The sequence below is a fragment of the Aethalodelphis obliquidens genome, unplaced genomic scaffold, assembly GCF_003676395.1.
Source record: "Aethalodelphis obliquidens isolate GAN/ISIS:26980383/991018 unplaced genomic scaffold, ASM367639v1 scaffold16, whole genome shotgun sequence".
NCBI lineage: Eukaryota > Metazoa > Chordata > Mammalia > Artiodactyla > Delphinidae > Aethalodelphis > Aethalodelphis obliquidens.
This window is the reverse complement of record NW_020837960.1, coordinates 23661023-23679826: the sequence shown is the minus strand read 5'-3', so window position 1 is coordinate 23679826 and position 18804 is coordinate 23661023.

Sequence of the window (18804 nt, the reverse complement as noted above, 5' to 3'; positions counted from 1 at the left end):
TTTGATCCAAATACTAACATTATAAACCACTTCTCTACAGAGTCCTAAGCAAGGAGTTCCCCAAATGAAAGTAAAGTTCTTAAAGAGAGAACTAAGAAAGCTACTTTAGCTATGAAGAACAGTCAGATGACTTCCACAAACTTGCAAAAGATCAAAAATGCTTCAGATACTTAAAAGTCAGAATACATCTTAAATCCTTTCCACTCTAAACTTTCAAAACCAAAAATTAAATATTAAAAAAATAAAAGTGGAGCTCAAGTCTTCCCAAGACAGAAAGTTCAATACCTAACTCCTAATCTCTACCCAACCCAACCTTTCCATCCCTATTCCCTCATCACCACCCCTGCTCCCATCATCACCTGCTCCCTTCCCAGTCTTCCCCATCTCAGCAAATAAGAACACCAGCTACTCAGGCAATCAATCTTGGAGTCATCCTTGCCTCCTCTATTTTTCTCATATTGCACATCTAAAACACCATCAAATTCTCCAAAATGTATTCAAATAACACATTGTGAAGCAATTATACTCCAACAAAGATGTTTTAAAAAAAATGTATTCAAGTAGCAGACAATATCTCACTTTCCGCTACATTCCCCAAGACCCTTACACGGTGTCCACAAGATGATCACTAAAGGGACCGTCCAACAAAGTGAGCCTGTCACTTCAGGGGAAAAATTACCTAATACTCAAATATTAATTGACTTCTTCACTGCATTGATGTTTGCAGAGATGGTACAAAAACAATGGCCAATAAAACTGTGTCTTAACACAAATCCAAGCAATGGCACCAAATTGCACAACTGATCTGTATTTCTCACTGCCACACACTCATGGTGGGAGAGAGTAAGGGAGAGGGAGCTCATTTTCACTTAAGAATGTCCTTAATGAAACAGTACCAATTTTTAATTTTAATGTTATAAAATATCAGCCTTTGAGTTCATGCTTTTATAATACTCAATGATAAAATAGAAAACATACATAAAGTACTTTGTTACATGTTGAAATATACTTGTGCAATTGTTTGTGTTGTAAGCTCAACTAACCACTTTTTTCATGGAACACCCATTTTTACTTAAAAGAGTAACTGATAGGCAAACTATCATCATTGACATTGGTTATTTGCAGATATTTTCTTGGAAAATGAACAATGAGCCTGTCACTTTTCAAGGAAAAGGAACCACAGAAAATTGGTGGCAATGATAAAATTGAAAATTTTATAAGGAAATTAGAATTTTTGAAAACTTGTATCTGTCACTGGGGGCTTGAGAGCTTCTCAATAGTTGAAAACTTTTTTGATTAGATTGGTGGTAATATGAGTGAATGTGATTTTTTTATATTACACAATAAAATGCATCACCATTTGGGAAATCTGCGTAACTCAATATTCAGTATTTTCCAAATGACCACTTCATGATGTCATCAAATTAGGCATGAGTAAAGATGTATTCACAGTATGAGACAGACCAATGGGTATTAATGAAACAGAGTACCAAAAGTTTATTGATATATTTTTAATGAAACTATATTGTACCTTGCAAATAACCTTGAAGAACTATTACTTATAAATTTTGGTAGAATATCAAAGAAGAATATCCACTATTATCTGAAAATTCTTCCATTTTCCAAGTACATATCCCTGTAAAAATAGATTTCCTTCATATACTCGACCAAAATAACATATCACAACAGACTGAATGCAGTTGTAAATATGAGAATCCAACTGTCTTCTATGAAGCCAGGTATTAAGGAGGTTTGTAAAACTTTAGCTAAAGCAATGCCAATATTCTCACTAATTTTTTTCTTTTGGAGAATGTGTTTATTTTTCATAATAGTATGTTAATATATTATAGATTTCTTATTGTCATTTTTAGGTGAATCAATAAATGCATTTTTAAAGGTCTCAGTTATAATTTCACATGTAGTAAATATTGATAGATATAATTAACATAAACAAAAACTTTCTGAGGTCTTTAATAATTTGTAGAAGTATGAACAGGTTCTAAGACCAAAATGTTTGAGAAATACTGCTTTATTGTTATTACTCTGTTCCAAGCCATTATCATTACTCTCTGAATTTTTGCATTAACCTCTAATAGATCTCCCTGCTCTCATCTTGTTTCTTTGCATAATATTCCCAAACCACAACTAGAGTGATTTTTTTAAAATGTAAATCAAGTCACATCATTGCTCTGATCGAAATCCTCCAAAGACTTTCTTCCAAAATCATTTGGGGAAAAAGGTGAAGTTCTTATTGGCCTACTAACATTAAGCATGATCTTTACTGATATCCTGCCATCATGCCCTCACCTCACTCTGTTCCAGCCAGCCTCTTGCTGTTCCCTGAACAAGCTGAGTATGCTTTGAGCCAGCTCTTCCCTCAGCTTAGAGTTCATTTCCCTCATGTATCTACGTGACTGTCTCTTTCTTGTTTTAGGTCTTTGTCCACATTTCTCCTCATTGAAGTCTTCCAGGACCACTGTGCTCACTATTTAAATCCTAAGTATTCCCAGCTCCCTGCCCTGCTCTATTTTTCCCCCTCAACATTTATTACCATCTGTTATACTATATACTCTACCGATGTTTTTTCAGTTTATTGTCTGTTTCCCTCTACTAAAGGAGAAGCTCTTTGAAGACAGGAATTTTGCTCACTTTCTGCTGTATCCCCTGGCACATAGCAGGCCCTCAATGTATACTTGTTGAATGAATGAATGAATGAGATAGCATGAACATAGAGAAAGAAAAATGCCTCCAAAAATTCTGAAGAATTGTAGTCTAATAAAACAGATTATTTGATGATTAAATTTTAAATTTAATTTTAATTCATTTAAATTTCAATAGCCACATTTGGCTAGTGGCTACTGTACTGGACAGTGTAGCACTAAGAATTAGAGACTAGCCTCACTCTTAGGGTCCTTCAGAATTTCTAGTCCAGGACCACTGAGGTCTTCCTCTATCTGCCTAAGTCACCTAAGGTGTTCATTTAGGCTTAAAATGCAAAAGCCATCTGCATTTTGATAGTGGCCTCTTAAACACATTAACTGATTCAGGAACAAAGGGAACCAGAACCTTACACTGAACAAATCAAAAAAGTGGACTATTTCCAAACACACGTGAATCTAGAATTGTCATTAGGAAATACAAACTTTTACTTCCTCCATGACCTCCTTTCTCTCTGAATTGGTATTTGTATCAGCTTATTGATCACTATTTGAACCAGAAAAAAGTATTTGGCTTATTACTCCTTCTAAATCACTGTTGCCTTTTTTTTTAAACAACTGATCCTCTCTAATATTAATGTTTAATGAATGAATTATTACCACTCTTCCAAAGTTAAAATTGATCCAAACATCTAAAATGCAAAAATCTATATATACTATCATTGGACTGGAGAGATGAAAACTTCTATAAAAATGAAACAAAAATGAATTTACTAGAGGTCATCTAAACCTTATTCGGATATTCAGAGTAAGACCAAGGACAACTCTTCCTTGTAAATCACTTTCCAAAGAATGTAAATCACATTCCAAAAAGTTGTAGTTTGTCCTTATAAGATATGTATATACATATATAGGTAAATGGACGAATCTAAACAAAGAATTTAAAAAATCCTTCATGTAAATTATATAAATATACATAAAAATCATGAGATGAGGAGGCCTGGATATCTTAAAAACAAACAAAAACACACAATACTGAAGCTGGTTATATAAATGGAAATAGTAATGACATTGTAAAATGGCATACTGTCTTAACCCATTGACTGTTGAATCCACCAATGGTTCAGACAGTCCAAATAGTGGGTGATCTGTTATCCAGTCAGTACTTTATCCCACTGCTTCCCTGGAGGTTTATTGCTGCTGTGGCTACTACCACGACCACTCCCATTGGGAGCTCTCTTCTGACCCAAACAGACTGTTAACTCTAATCTCCTCTGAATCTACAACTTTGGAGTCACTTTATTAGTCTGCATGCTCTCTAAAAGCAACAGTTGGGGACAAGGGTGCATGTTAGGAAGGAATACAAGGCCAAGGAACATTTACAGTTGAGCTGAGGCCGTCTAGGGTATTGCTGGCTATCAGAGGACTCTCCCTAAAGGAAGAATCTTTGTGAGATGTTTCTCAGCAAGAAAGCCCTCATGCATAGCAACAGGATGTGTGTTCATATTTCTCTATATTTCTCCAGTCCAATGATAGTATATATAGATTTTTGCATTTTAGATGTTTGGATCAATTTTAACTTTGGAAGAGTGGTAATAATTCATTCATTAAACATCAATATTAGAGAGAAAGGATCAGTTGTTTAAAAAAAAAAAAGGCAACAGTGATTTAGAAGGAGTAATAAGCCAAATACTTTTTCTGGTTCATTTCTCTTTGTCCACCAGTCACTATTTTTTCATTGAGCACTCTTTTGAAAAAAAGAGCTTTACCTCCTAATGTCTTTTGATCCTCACAAACCCAAGGAGGTAGTAATGGTTATTCCATTTTACAGAAAGATATGGAGCCTAAAACCATGGCTGAAGCCCTCAAGCTAGTAAATGGTAAAGTTAGTTCACAGAGCAAGTCGGTGACCTGGAAACTTATTTCCTCATCTATGCAGATTATCTCACCACGTAGATAATGTGCATAAAAGGTCATTAGAGGTCATCTAAATATTGTGCTTCATTTCCTCCTGCCTCATAGTCTGCCTAAGTGAAGAGAAGGAACAGCTGGGTTAATTCTTGGGCTGCAACACCCAGGAGAGCTTTCAACAGAAGTCTAATTTTATATGAAAATGCTACAGGATCACTTACAGCAGAGATATCTCCCAAATGAATCCATCTTAAAGTGAACAGATCAGCAAATTATATTCATACTTAAGGAAAGAGGTCTTGTAAAGACACGCCCTAAAATATGCCATTGCTTTTCTTTGGAATGTGTTCAGGAGGTGAAAATAACTGAAGAAATCAACCAGCTTTCCTTATCACACAATATTCCCAACCATCTGCTGCATGTGCTTATGAAGACAGAGCTCGGTGCTTAAAATTGTCATCAGAGAAAATGTGAATAACCAGTTTACAACCTGTGAGAAAAAGGGAAAAGAATGCCTTCTTCCCATTGCCACAAGTTCAGATTCACAGTTAACACGTGTAGTTGTGGGCAGCTGTGCTTGTTTCTTAAAAGAGGATAACTGCACACACCACCAAAAAACAAAACAAAAGGGGAAAATGTGTGTGGGAGGTGGGAGTGAGATGTTGGAATAATTTACTGTCAGGTGGTTTTCAAGCTGCACTAGGGGAAAAAAGCCTAAACAAGATCTATTACCCAGAAAACAATTTTAGCTACCATCTCTGCTCATTTTTATCAAATGATCTCAGAAGTTTTTAAGAATTTGACAAACTTCAGGTTGATATATGAGCCAGTTGGTATTTGCTCTGAGTGCAAAGATAGGTTCAATTAAGGCCTTAAAAGCCAATAACTTTCACTCTATCTGTGACTAATAATTGTGTATTACACACTGGTGAACACTGGAAACATTTTTGAGAAAAACAACTCTCTGGTCTCATCTGAACAGTATGTGCAGCCCAGGGTTCAAATAGAGACTTTGGAAATTCATCACCTATTTGTGTGAGGCCCCAAGCTTTGGAGAGGAGAGCAACTGACTTTATAGGGGTAATAAGGAAAGCGGAAGTGGCCATTACAGAAGGAAAGAGAGGCTTTAAAAAAAAGAGAGAGAGAAAAGACATGTCTCCTTGCAGTCTAGCTAGGACCCATGGCCTCTGCCCTACTTTAGTGGCCTTGAGCTTTGAGGATGGCACTGAATTGTACCACGGGTAAAACATGAGGCAGGTGGTCTGTTTCCTGCACTGAAGAGGTACAACAGGGAACATGGTACCTGGGGTACCTCAGGAGGCCCATCACGCTTCCAAAGCTCAGAGGCCAGAAGAGGAGGAACACTGGAAAGAGAGGTCCCCACGCACTGGAGGCACACGCAGCTATGAGCCCCTGTAACAACAGTATTCCACGCGCTGGCAGTGGCCTGGAGCAGGTATCAGCGTGGACATAAGAGTTCCACGACAGTGACGAAAACTGCAACAATGCTCTGGAGAATTCAGAAATTGAAAGTCCTGGAATAGAAAGGACCTGACATGGAGAGTGGTAACTGGATCATTCAGGACAGGCTTCATGTAAGAAAACATGGTAGGTTGGTTCAAATCATCTTTGTAATGACAGCCATACAGGCCAGATGAAAGTCCTGGATCTGGGGGTACTGGCTTGATGGACTGACTACCCATCTCTCCCCTTGCCTCCTCCACTGCCATCTCCAACCCCACACTTCAGCTTTGCCTCTGAACTTGAAACCTGAGGATTAAATAAACAAAAAATACTCTGTGAAACATAATAAGTACACTTATCACTGTTAGCTGTCAACATGATCACAAATGTTGACATTAACCATCAGAGTACTGAAAAGATATAATATAACTGGTTAGAATATTGAGGTCTGTGAGCATCTCTGAATGAACAAAAAATTGCTAGTCATCTTGACACACTACAGGGTTAATCACACACTAATAAAAGTCAACAATTGTTGTACCATTACAGTTACTGAAATCTAAATGGCATCATTTTGTTTGTGAATCACTGGATTAAAGATATTAGGGCCAGTGAATTCATCTTTGCATTCTTTCCCTTAGACATAGCACAGCCAAGTGCTTATTTACTTGGCATGCTTCTTGTTACTCAGAGGGAAGCACCTGGGCTGAACCGAGTCCCTTGGTTACAAGTACGTCACCAGCCGCACTTAAAGCAGGAAATACAGGACTCTCAGGAAGTGCACTTGATAATGAAACACCATGAACCAAAATTAGCCAATAGTCGGCATTACTCTTCATCCTGAAATGATGCAATTACATTTCACAAGGTGGTCAAGCAGTGGAGATCAGTCAGGTGGACATATAAGATCCCTTTCCTAGGCTTGTCACCAGTTCATGTGATTTTAAACAACCAGGTTTTAATGACTTCACAGTGTTTCAGCTTCTCTTTTTCAAAATTTCAGAAACAGCCATCAGTGACAGGATTTACAGTTCACATGGGTGGCAAATTTACTAGACTGTAAGCTCTTTAATGCTAGGGACAATGTTTTTATCCTTTCTTGTATCTACTGAGTACAGTGCTTGGTGCAGAAGATATTTAATTTTTGCTAAATTACTAACAGTGAGAAAACTAAATGATGAGAAAACTAAATGAGCTCATTTAGAAAACTAAATGAGCCCTATTAGTTAGTCACGAGCTGATTGGACAGGTTTTCTTATTATCTACTGGCACTATTAAGCACAGGGATGGGAAAGACTAGCCCAAGATCGCTTATGGAATCACTGGAAAAGCCTGTATGGCTTCCTAGCTCATGGAGCCATGAGCCTGCCTAAACAGGACTAACTCAGTAACACACATACTCCTTGTACCCACACAGAGAAAAACAGCTTTGTTAGATTCTAGGATTCTAAGGCCCACTTATTCCAGGTTACTTGCTTTCAGCAGGCACTGCGTAAATACCAAAGAAACTGCTGAAAGTAAAGAGATTTTTAAAACTTTCATTCCTGGAAAATTCATAATAATTCATAGGAATTATTATGTCCTGTGGTGGATGAACACTGCTGGAATTCTCTTTATCCTGAAAAGCACACAGCAGACAAAAGCATGGAGGCATCATTCCCAGAGAATGACAGAATCCTGTTTTATTCCCCAGTGATTTACAGTGTAACACCTGAGTGACTTTTTAAAGGAAAAGCACCCATGCTTAGCATTAACAAACTGTTAATTAGCGTGCAGGGTTGCACAGACTCTGGAGTGAAAAGAACTGGGTTTGAGATCTGGCACTTATTAGCTGTGTGACCTAGGGCAAATCACTTGACCTCTCTGAGCCTCGGTTACTGCGACTATTCCCATCTCTCAGCCTTCTTTCAAGACCCAGATGAGGCCAGGTATGTTCCGAGAGGCTCTATAAACCATAAATCAAATTATATATGTTATTATTGTTTTATAGATGCTTCTTTCTGTATATCTAGAAGCTAAAGATCTAAATTGCAGGAAAATGCCCAATTTAAAAGCAGTAATTCAGAGAGATATAACTGCAAATTAGGAGTGAATTTCACTGTGACAGAATGACTAAAAATCAAATCGTGGATTTAGCCAGATGTCCAGGGACATCAGTGCACACCAGGAAGGTAATAATGTCTTTCTGCACAAGTCTGTTTAGAAGACAAAAGAATTTGGCTCTCAGTTATGGTGCCTCCAATATCACAGTGATCTTGGTACCCTAAAATTATAAGAAGTAGCGTTTGCTCAATGTCTACCACATTTATTTAATTTTTTTAATTTAAACTTTAATACTATTATCTATCACATAGGCAATTAAAGCTTTTTATTCATGTCTAAAAATCTAATTTTAAAACTTTCCAGACATACTTGTGTGAGAAATATTACTGTTGGTAGAAACAAATAAAACAACTGGAATGTCCAAAGTGTAAGACACTGCCCAACAACAGAACTTCAATGATTTTATGCCCTCCTAGAAAACTATGTGCGTCCTCTGTAAAATAAGCAATTTTTCTGACATTTTTAATGGCCCAGTTCCTCTAGTCATCAAGGGACACATTTTTATGGATTTTAGTACTTTTCTATTCGCAACAACTGTGTATTATGGAGGAATATATACACAGTTACCATATTTTTCTCGAGTTTCTAGTTAACCTTTCCCCGGCACAGTTGAATTGCTGATGTAAATTTGTTAGAGAACTCTTAATTTTCTTATCTCTTTTATCTTCTGTCCCTCTCTCTTTCTCCCCTTTGGGTCTTCCCAAAACAATTGTCATGGCTCTCCTGACATTGAAGCAGGGGAAACAGATGGCGCCCCCGCTCTCCTCTCAGGGTTTCATCGAGCTGCATCTGCAGAACCCACACAGAGGGAGGAATTTAGAGTCCCAAACACATTTATGCTCCTCTAAAGATGAGGTAACTTCTCTCCTCTCTGCGCCGCGATCAAACCGAGGCTGATTCACCGTGGGTCCAGTGAGGTGAGCGGCTGCGTGCTGTGCTGGGCTCCTCCCTGTGGGCAGTCGGTCTCCATGGAGACAGACGCTCAACAGAAGAATCACGACTGGGGCCAGGTGGGAACCAGAGCAGCAGGGGAGACGCCAAGAGTCAACAGATGGGGAAAAACAAGAAACTAAAATGGGATACTCAGTCGTTTGGGTGGGAGAATTTACCTTCTAGCTGATTTTTAAAATATTTCATCTCAAAAAAAATAAAATAAATAGTAGATTATTTAGGTGAGTAAAACCAAAATTTTAGTTGTTAACTACACATAATTTTCTCAGGGTCAGAATGTTCTATAATCATTTCAGTGTTTATCATTGTAGATCTGCTCGACTTTCATTAAGCAGAATTAGTAAGAAAGTAGTTGACCATGAAAACTGTTGCTTTCACTTGGCAAATAATCACATCCCCCTTTAAGCCCTGATCAAGTTGCACTCACGATATGATCTATTAAGCTCTTGGCTTTCTCTAGCACCTCATAAATTTCAGAGAATGATTTCTAATGATCATATTTCAGAAACTGTCAGAAACGTTTTTCTACTTTTGTTGCTTGTCGCCAAGCGAAAACAATCTTGTAATAACACCACATGTCTCAACATGCCTTTTCATAATAAGTCTTTGGGGGAAATTCAACTTATGAAAATTAAGAAAACAGTCTGCTATTTCCCATAGCATCAAAACCACAGGAACACAGTTTTGTATGCATAATACCACACGACTATAAAGCCAGCGATGGGAATGGTTGTATTCTACACAGATTATGAGACATCACTGCTAATCAATTTTAAGTGTAGTATTACTTGCACTTGCCAATATACACACTTTCAAGTCACTGATACCATATAATTTGTTACTATTTCTGAGAACTAGGGAATAAAAGAGAAATGTGAGAGGTCAAAACAAAGTCTCAGCTTTGCCTATCAACAGTTATGCCACACATCACAAAAAGCTAATGTCCTCAATATTACAACTTCTAAAAAGCAGGAATATGTTCATTTTGTTACTTTCCACCACCACTCAGGATTAAACTTAGTCATTAGTATTGTTTTCAAAATAAAACAGTGAATAATAATCATTGCAGGAAAAAAAGACTAGTAAATGAGGTGCATTTATCTAAAATCCTAGAGACCAAGAGTGACTCGAGACTTGGGACTTGAAGAGCAGGTGTGACAGCCAATGTCACAGTAGCCAAAAGTGAAGTGAGAGCAATGGTCTCAACCACGTTCCCTAGGGGATGCTTTTTAAAGAAATGTTCTTTGAGTTTATGCCAGTAACAATACATTTTGATGATATTGCAATGTTGTTCTGCTACATTGTCAAGAATCCTTAAATATAGAACAAAGCTGTGATATTTCAAAGATATTTCAAAAGGCCTAATAATTCATTTTACTTATGAAGTACTTGAACAACCAGGGCAAGAAAATAATTTTTGTGCTCAATGTTATAGTTTAGCTTAATTCATGATTATCAAAGTCAGTTCTTCTGTATGATTTGAGTCAAGTGAAAAAAATCTGCATGCCCCAAATAAAATTATTTTGCCCAGCTGAAGTCTTATTTGAGTCAACTGTAGATTCTGACATTATTTCCAGAAGAACCCTATTAAACTTAAAATTCTATCATCAAGAATTAAATTAGTAAAAGTGCTTAGCTGAATGAAAATCCTTGAGGAAATATGATGAGAAGAGATAAAATAGGTTAAGAGATATTGAGATTGAGGTTAAGGGAGAGAGAAATATCAATTTGGCATTTTTTGGAAACATATTATGTGCATGGAACCGAGTACTTTCCATGCATTCTATCTTTTAATCCTCACAATAAATTATTATTGCTCCCATATTATACAGTCAATCACACAGCCAATGAGGAACAGAGCCTGAATTCTAATGACACTGATGAGCGAATAGAGATGGTGGGTGGGTGTAGAGGAAAGTCTGGAGAAGATCCAGTGCACGAGGAGGTCCTGGGACAGTCAGGACAGTAGTAGGCTAGGTGTCAGAGGACAAAGCTCCAAAGGCAAAGTTCACTGAAGAGATGGCTCAAATGGCCATAACAGAATCCTAGCATTGGCTCTACTTTATTTCATGATCATGCTTAAAACACTTGAATAACAGTGGGGAGAATGATTCACATAGAGGAAACCATAAGTACCCTTTAATCTTCACATTTCAAAAATAGTAAAATGCTGTTGGGGGTTTATTGTAAAAATTAAGTGGGCTAGTGCTTGAGTGTGGTGAGGCTGTGTATATAAGTGTGATACATGTGAGTGTGTGTATGCATGCACGTGGCATGTAGTATGCATGTGAATAAGTGTGGTGTGTGTGAGTGTGTGTCTGTGTCTATATATGTGTGGTAAAGCACATTTACCCCATTATTACTTTATGATCCTTTAGTCACTCATGTGGGAAAACAGCCAACTCTACTTGAACTATCCACCTCCTGCGAGCCTGCCCTTCAGAAAATGAGCATAGCGTTGCTGACTGGGCTCTTCTTAAAATCAAAACAGGTACCAAAATGTGCCCAGTAAGTCTAATGTGTCCTAGAAGCAAATTTTCCCCATTCTCCAAGAGGCCCATTTAACACTTTCTCATCTGTTTTCTGACCTCCAATATTCCCTCTAACCCACTCTAATTTTTAACTGTTGACCTCGTCTCATATTTCACTGAGAAGCTAGATACAATCATATAGGAATTCTCCCATCTTCCCAGCATCACCTCTACCTGTGTCTGTACCCAAATGGTGTGCCTTTCTTCCTGTTACAATGGAAGAAGTGTTTCTCCTGCCATCAAAGACTAACATATTTGTGCTCTGGATCCCACCCTCTCTATGCTTCTCAAGGATTCCCGCAACTCTCTTCTGAATTATTAGTGTCTTTCCCCCTCATTTCCATCAACATACAAACATGCTCTGGGATCCCCCATCTTATAAGTGTTCCTGTATCCTGCATCCCTCTCCAAGAACTGCTCACATTTATCTGCTCCACAACACAGCAAAACTTATTAAAGTAGTCGTCTAATATTCACTGTCTCTATGTTTTCACTTCCAATCATCTCTTTGACCCCTTCGGTAGAGCTTCTGTCTCCCCCTCCAACCCACACAACTGTTCATAACCATCAGTGACTTCCCTAATACCAAGAAAATCTTCACTTCTATGACCGCATAGAGAAAATCCTAACAAATTCTGTAAAGTACTATTAGAACCGATAAATTATTATAGCAAGGTTGCAGGATACTTGATCAGTATACAAAAAAGCAGTTATTTCTATATAAGAACAGTGAACAGTATGAAAATGAACTTAAACCATTCCATTTACAATACCACAAAAAAGAATAAAATCCTTAGGAATAAATTTAACAAAAGAAATTCATGACTTCTTCACTGAAAACTATAAAACATTATTGAAAGAAATTAGAGAAGATTTTAAAAAATGGAAAGACATCCCATATTCATGGACTGTAAGACTTAATATTGTTAAAATATCAGTAATCCCAAAATTGGTCATCAGATTCATTGCAATCCTGAACAAAATCCCAACTGTCCTCAGAGACTGTCAAGCTGACCTTAACATTCATATGGAAATCCAAGGGACTCAGAACAAACAATCTTGAAAAAGAGCAACAAAGATGGAAGACTGATACTTCCAAGTTTCAAAACTTACCACTAAGCTACAGTAATCAAAGCAATATGGTATGGCATATGACTAGATATCTACATTAACAGCACAGAATTGAGAGTCCATAAACGAACTCATGCTTTCATGGGCAACAGTATTTCAGAAAGGGTGCCAAGATATTTCAAAGGGGAAGGGACAGTCTTTCAATGGTGCTAGGACAACTGGATATCCACACACAAATAATGAAGTTGAACTATCTCACCTCATATACAAAATCACTCAAAATAGATCAAAATTCTAAATATAAGAACTAAAACCATAAAACTCTTAAAAGAAACACAGGAGTAAATCTTCATGTCCTTAAATTAAGCAATGGTTTCTAAAATACAACACCAGAAACACAGATGAGAAAAGAGTAAAACAGATAAATTGAACTATATCAATATTAAACTCTTTGTACTGCAAGTGACACTGTAAAAAATAAGTGAAAATACAACCCACAGACTGGGAAGAAATATTGGCAAATCATATATCTATTAAGATGCTTATATCCAGACTATATAAAGAACTCTTACAACTCAACAACAGAAATATAAATAACAATATTTAAATAGGCAAAGGATTTGAATAGACATTTTCCAATGAAAATATAAAAATAGCCAGTAAGCATATAAAAAGATGTTCAAGATTATTAGGAAAATGCAAATCAAAACCACAACGAGATGCCACTTCACACTCACTAGGATGGTGATAATAATTTTTTTTAAAAAACAGACAATATTGAGCATTGGTGAGGATATGGAGAAACTGAAACCCTTATTCTTTGCCGGTAGAGCTGTAAAATAGTAGGGTTACTTTGGAAAACAGTTTGGCATTCCTCAAATTGTTACAAAGGAATATTTGACAGTTAAAAGGAATGATGTACTGATACATACTCTACAGCATAGATGAACCTTAAAAACATTATACTAAGTGAAAGAAGTCAGTCACATAACATATGTTATGGTTTCCTTTATATTAAATGTCTAGAATCAGCAAATCTATAGACAGAAAGTATATTACTGTTTGCCTAGGGCTAGGGAAGGGGCAACGGGTAGTGACTGCTAACCTGTATGAGATTTGGCGGGGAGTGGTAAAGTATTCTGACGTATTATGGTGATGGTTGCAGAACTCCGTGAATATACTAAAAACCACTGAATTGTGTATTTTAAATAAGTAGATTTTCTGCTATGTGAATTATATCTTAATAAAGATATTAAAAAATAATCTGAGGGGCCTCCCTGGTGGCGCAGTGGTTGAGAGTCCGCCTGCCGATGCAGGGGGCGCAGGTTCGTGCCCCAGTCCGGCAGGATCCCACATGCCGCGGAGTGGCTGGGCCCGTGAGCCATGGACGCTGGGCCTGCGTGTCTGGAGCCTGTGCTCCGCAATGCGAGTGACCACAACAGTGAGAGGCCTGCGTACCTCAAAATAATTAATTAATTAAATAAAAAATCTGAGAGCCAAATGCCTCATACTTAAAGAGGGGGAGAGATACAAGATTCCAGGATAAGATGCAAAAGGAGAAACATATGTCACTTAAAAATATTTCCTCTGTTGGCAGCAAGGACTTTAAGAGAATATTAGTCTTAATTTGAATCATACTGGTAATTCTTATATAGAAAATAATTCATAAATTATGTGAGAGAACTATGTATTCAGGGACGCCCTTCTTAAAGGATTTGTAGTTAGAATGAAAATGAATTCGAGTTACGGCGGCACTCAAACTTTTCTCCTAGGGCTACTCATTGCTTCCTCAAGAGGCATAAAGGTAACATCATAATGAAGATGATTGTAACAGTTGAGGGAATGTCTGGTTGAGAATTACATCTGACTAGGTTTCCTCAAAACAGTGCTTCCAGCTTCCTGCCAAAAATATCTATGAAGATACAGTACTCCAGGCAAAGTATAGATTTCCTAGTAGGACGTTTTTACTTAAGAGAATTTTGTTTATTTTTTAAATAGACTTTATTTTTAGAGCAGGTTTAGGTTCACAGCAAAATTGAGCAAAAGGCATAGAGATTTTCCATATACCGCCTACCCTACATAGGCACAGCCATCCAGCACCACATGGTACACTTGTTACAATCCATGAATCTACATTAACACATCATTATTATCCTAAGTTCATAGTTAAAATTTGGGTTCACTCTTGGTGTTGTATACTCTATGCGTTTGGACAAACGTATAAGGGCATGTACAGTATCATACAGAACAGTTTCACTGCCCTAAAAAGCCTTTGTGCTCTGCCTATTCATTCCCCCCTTCCCCTTAACCCCTGGCAACCACTGATCCTTTTATTATCTTCACAGTTTTGCCTTTCCCAGAATGTCATATAATTGGAATCCTACAGTATGTAGCCTTTTCAGACTAGGTTCTTTCATTTAGTAATATACCTTTAAGGTCCCTCCATGTCTTTTCATGACTTGACAGTTCATTTCTTTTTAGTACTGAATAATATTCCATCGTCTGGATGTATCACAGTTCATTTACCATTCACCTAGTGAAGGACATTTGGGTTGCTTCCAAGTTTTGGCAATTATGAATAAAGTTGCTATAAACATTGGTGTACAGGCTTTGTGTGGACACAAGTTTTCAGTTCATTTGGATAAATATCAAAGACTGTGATTGCCAGATCATATGCTAAGAGTATGTTTAGTTTTTTAAGAAACTGCTATAATTGTTTCAGTACTAAAAAGAACAACTGTAAGATTCAGACAAAAATATGGCTGCTTTATGACACATCAGGAAGGCCTAATATATCAATTCTAAATCACATTGTCAAATGACAAAGACCCAAACTCTAGAGGGTTTTAAGAGAAGGGGGAGCTGTAACTTTAGACTTTCTACAATGTTGTTGGTCATTTATGAAAGCAGAAGACAAATATCCTTAGAGATGCAAGGGCTCTGAAAATCTGTTACTCAGGTAACCTTCTTTCAAAACTTACTTGAAATGACCTCCAGGCTGGATAAAGCAAATTAAGAGTTCAAGCACGGAGACATGATTGTGTAAGAGGACTCGTGGTAAATACAATTTTCCCTGCACTCCCTAATCAGAACATAATCCTGCATTGTAGGTTCTCTAGGACTCTGTACCTTCTAGATGACACTTGTCACAGTTGCTGGTGTACCTGTGATGCTGTAACTTCTCCATCAGCATCTGTCCCCCCATTAGACCATGTGGTCCTCTCGAGCAGGCAGTGTATGCTGCTGCTCACCTTTGCAGGTATCCCTCTCAACAGCATGATGCCTGTGAGGAAAAACACCTAGACACACTTATCACACCCCCACCCAAATATAATTTATTTGTACCACGCATCTCTTTTGTTAATTCTTCAAGGTCCAGGAATAAGCCGCATTTATCTCTGCACCCTAAGAGTCCCTTCACAGTGTCCATGTGAAAGAGTTGCTCAATATTTGCTAAATTATTGAAATTCCCTGCCACGCCCTCTCCCTCACCTTACACCCCTGGCACACCAAACAACCAAAAGGCTATAGTGCACCCCCATGACACTTTTGCCTCGTATTCTTTCCCCACCTTCTCTACTTCCTGAACCCCCAAAGCCTCACAGCCAACTCCAACTGTCTCCTCTGTCAACACTCAGGCAGAGCTCACTGCTTCCACAGCAACTGGCCATGCAGTCCGGAAATTATTTGCTCATTTGTTTATCTTGCACATTAGACGGTGGGTTTCTGAGGGCCATGACTTTGACTTTTCCCACTGTAGGTTCCATGTTACCTAACTCATAGCAAATGTTCATTAAATATTTGCTAGGGCTTCCCTGGTGGCACAGTGGTTGAGAGTCCGCCTGCCGATGCAGGGGACGCGGGTTCGTGCCCCGGTCCGGGAAGATCCCACATGCCACGGAGCGGCTGGGCCCGTGGGCCGTGGCCACTGAGCCTGTGTGTCCGGAGCCTGTGCTCCGCAACGGGAGAGGCCGCAACAGTGAGAGGCCCACGTACCACAAAAAAAAAAAAAAAAAAAAAAAAATTTGCTAAATAAATGAACCCACTAAAAGAGCCACCTGGGCTTGTAAGTTGTTGCTTATCAGAAGTGTTTTTTGTTGGGCCAGCTTGGAAGCAGCAAAATAAAAGTGGATACCATGCATCCAGGGAAGGTGTCCAAATGATGAACAGACATTCCCTAATTCATGTGAGCTTGGTTTCAGTACGCAGGAGAATTTTGTCCTCTCTGTGTCTGAGTATACTGTGCTCCCAGGGTTTGGGAAATGAGCTCAGCTCAAGGGTTAGCTCCATCATACTGAAATTATGTTCTGTCTTTTGGTTATAGTCATGAAGTTTTGCTGCCTTTAAGCGCTTCTTCAAAATTCTTTTTGGTATATTTTGATCCATGAGTCTATCAAAATTTCCTTCGGTCTACTGTATTAGACTAATTTTCTCTGTAATGGGAAAGTGCCATAATTTTTGGTACTTAGAGGACTCAAAGTTTTAATGGGAAGATTTAATCTTTTAAAATTTGCTTTTTAAAGTATACTTTCTTAGATGCAGACACTATAGTTAGATTTGCTTGCTCTCTATTGTGAACTTATTTTTGCTGAGGGTTTTTTTTTTTTTCTGTTCTTGAAAGAATAAGATAATCTAACTCCACTTGCCTATTAATGAGGGTTTTCAGGTACAGCAGTTATAAGCAGCACACCTGCTGAGAAACTGTTTGCACCTAAGGGAAAGTGAAGTGGACAGCCTTGCCTGAGAGAGTACAAGCAATTCTGGATGGACAAAAAGATATGAATAAAACAAGAAGCAATATAACCTGATAGACCCATGGGTCAAAATATACTAAGACAAATTTTAAATCACTATTATAAATTACTCTGGAAAATATTCTACAAAAATCAATACTTTCAATCTCACATAAAGACATCTCACTGAAACAGGAAATGCCCAGGTATTACAAGAACAACTGAATCATTCTTTATAGGCTAACATGAATGAGGATGTCCTAGAAAGCAGTCTTCAAATCCTATTTTTCACAATGTCAAATCCATTTTGCAAAATTTAAAAAGTTCTAGAAGCAGTCAAGCATTAGAGCAAGGATTGCTCAGGATGCCATTACTTTTACATAAAAGATGTTGGTTCCTGCCTACAGATGCAAGAAATAGAAACTTGAGAAATTAAAGTTCTGATATTAATCAGTCTTACCCAATTAATCATAATTATTCCTGATTTTTAAATACTCTTGTCACTTATTGATTTGATCTCAGCAAAAAGAGAGTACTAGAGTAGGAATCAGGGATTCAGAAGTCTAGTTTCACTATCTAGCTGTGTTCCCATGGGTAACTCCTTTCATCTTTTTGAGTTTCAGTTTCTCTATTTATAAACTTAAGAGGTCGAATAAAATTATTCCAGTTTTGGTTTTGTGACTAAAATTAGTTATAGAAAAATGAAATATAAAACATGGTCTGGAAATAAAAACAAGATAAAAATTTGACAAAATTTAAGGGACGGAGGAGATTTGACTTAAAAGACATAAAACAACATTCCATTTATATACTGCCACGTCATCGTTTATAGATAAGATTGGTGTCAAAGATACGAAAAGAAGAATGGTAAAACTTTAAGCAAGAAGAACAAATAAATTGCTGATGGAATGCCATCTCTACCTGATTGGTAGAGGCTGTCTATAGCAGGATATAGAAGGTCTAAGGCCAAGTCTGAGCTCAGTGGGAAAGAATGCTGTGATTTATTAGTAATGTCCATCGTGGACTCAGAAGAGTACTAGCACATGCAAGAGAGTTGCTACGTAAATTGTAAAATGATATTTTAACCAAGTGTGTGAAGAAATGCCTGAAGACTTTAGGACAGTCTCTATTCTCAAATAACACAACAGCATATAATCCATCACATGAATTACAGTAAAATATAACTTTAAAAAGTAAGTAACTCCTTTCACGCCCTTAACTGTCCTACAAATAAAAGGGTAAAGCAAAAAGCTGGCTGCAGCTACATGTTCCCCACTGCTATTCATCTTTTCAGTAGTAGTAAGAGCTCTGGAAATTTATCTGGACACATGGCTGCAAGAATAAGTGGTCTATTTCTCAAAGCCTCTCTTGCAGATAGATGGG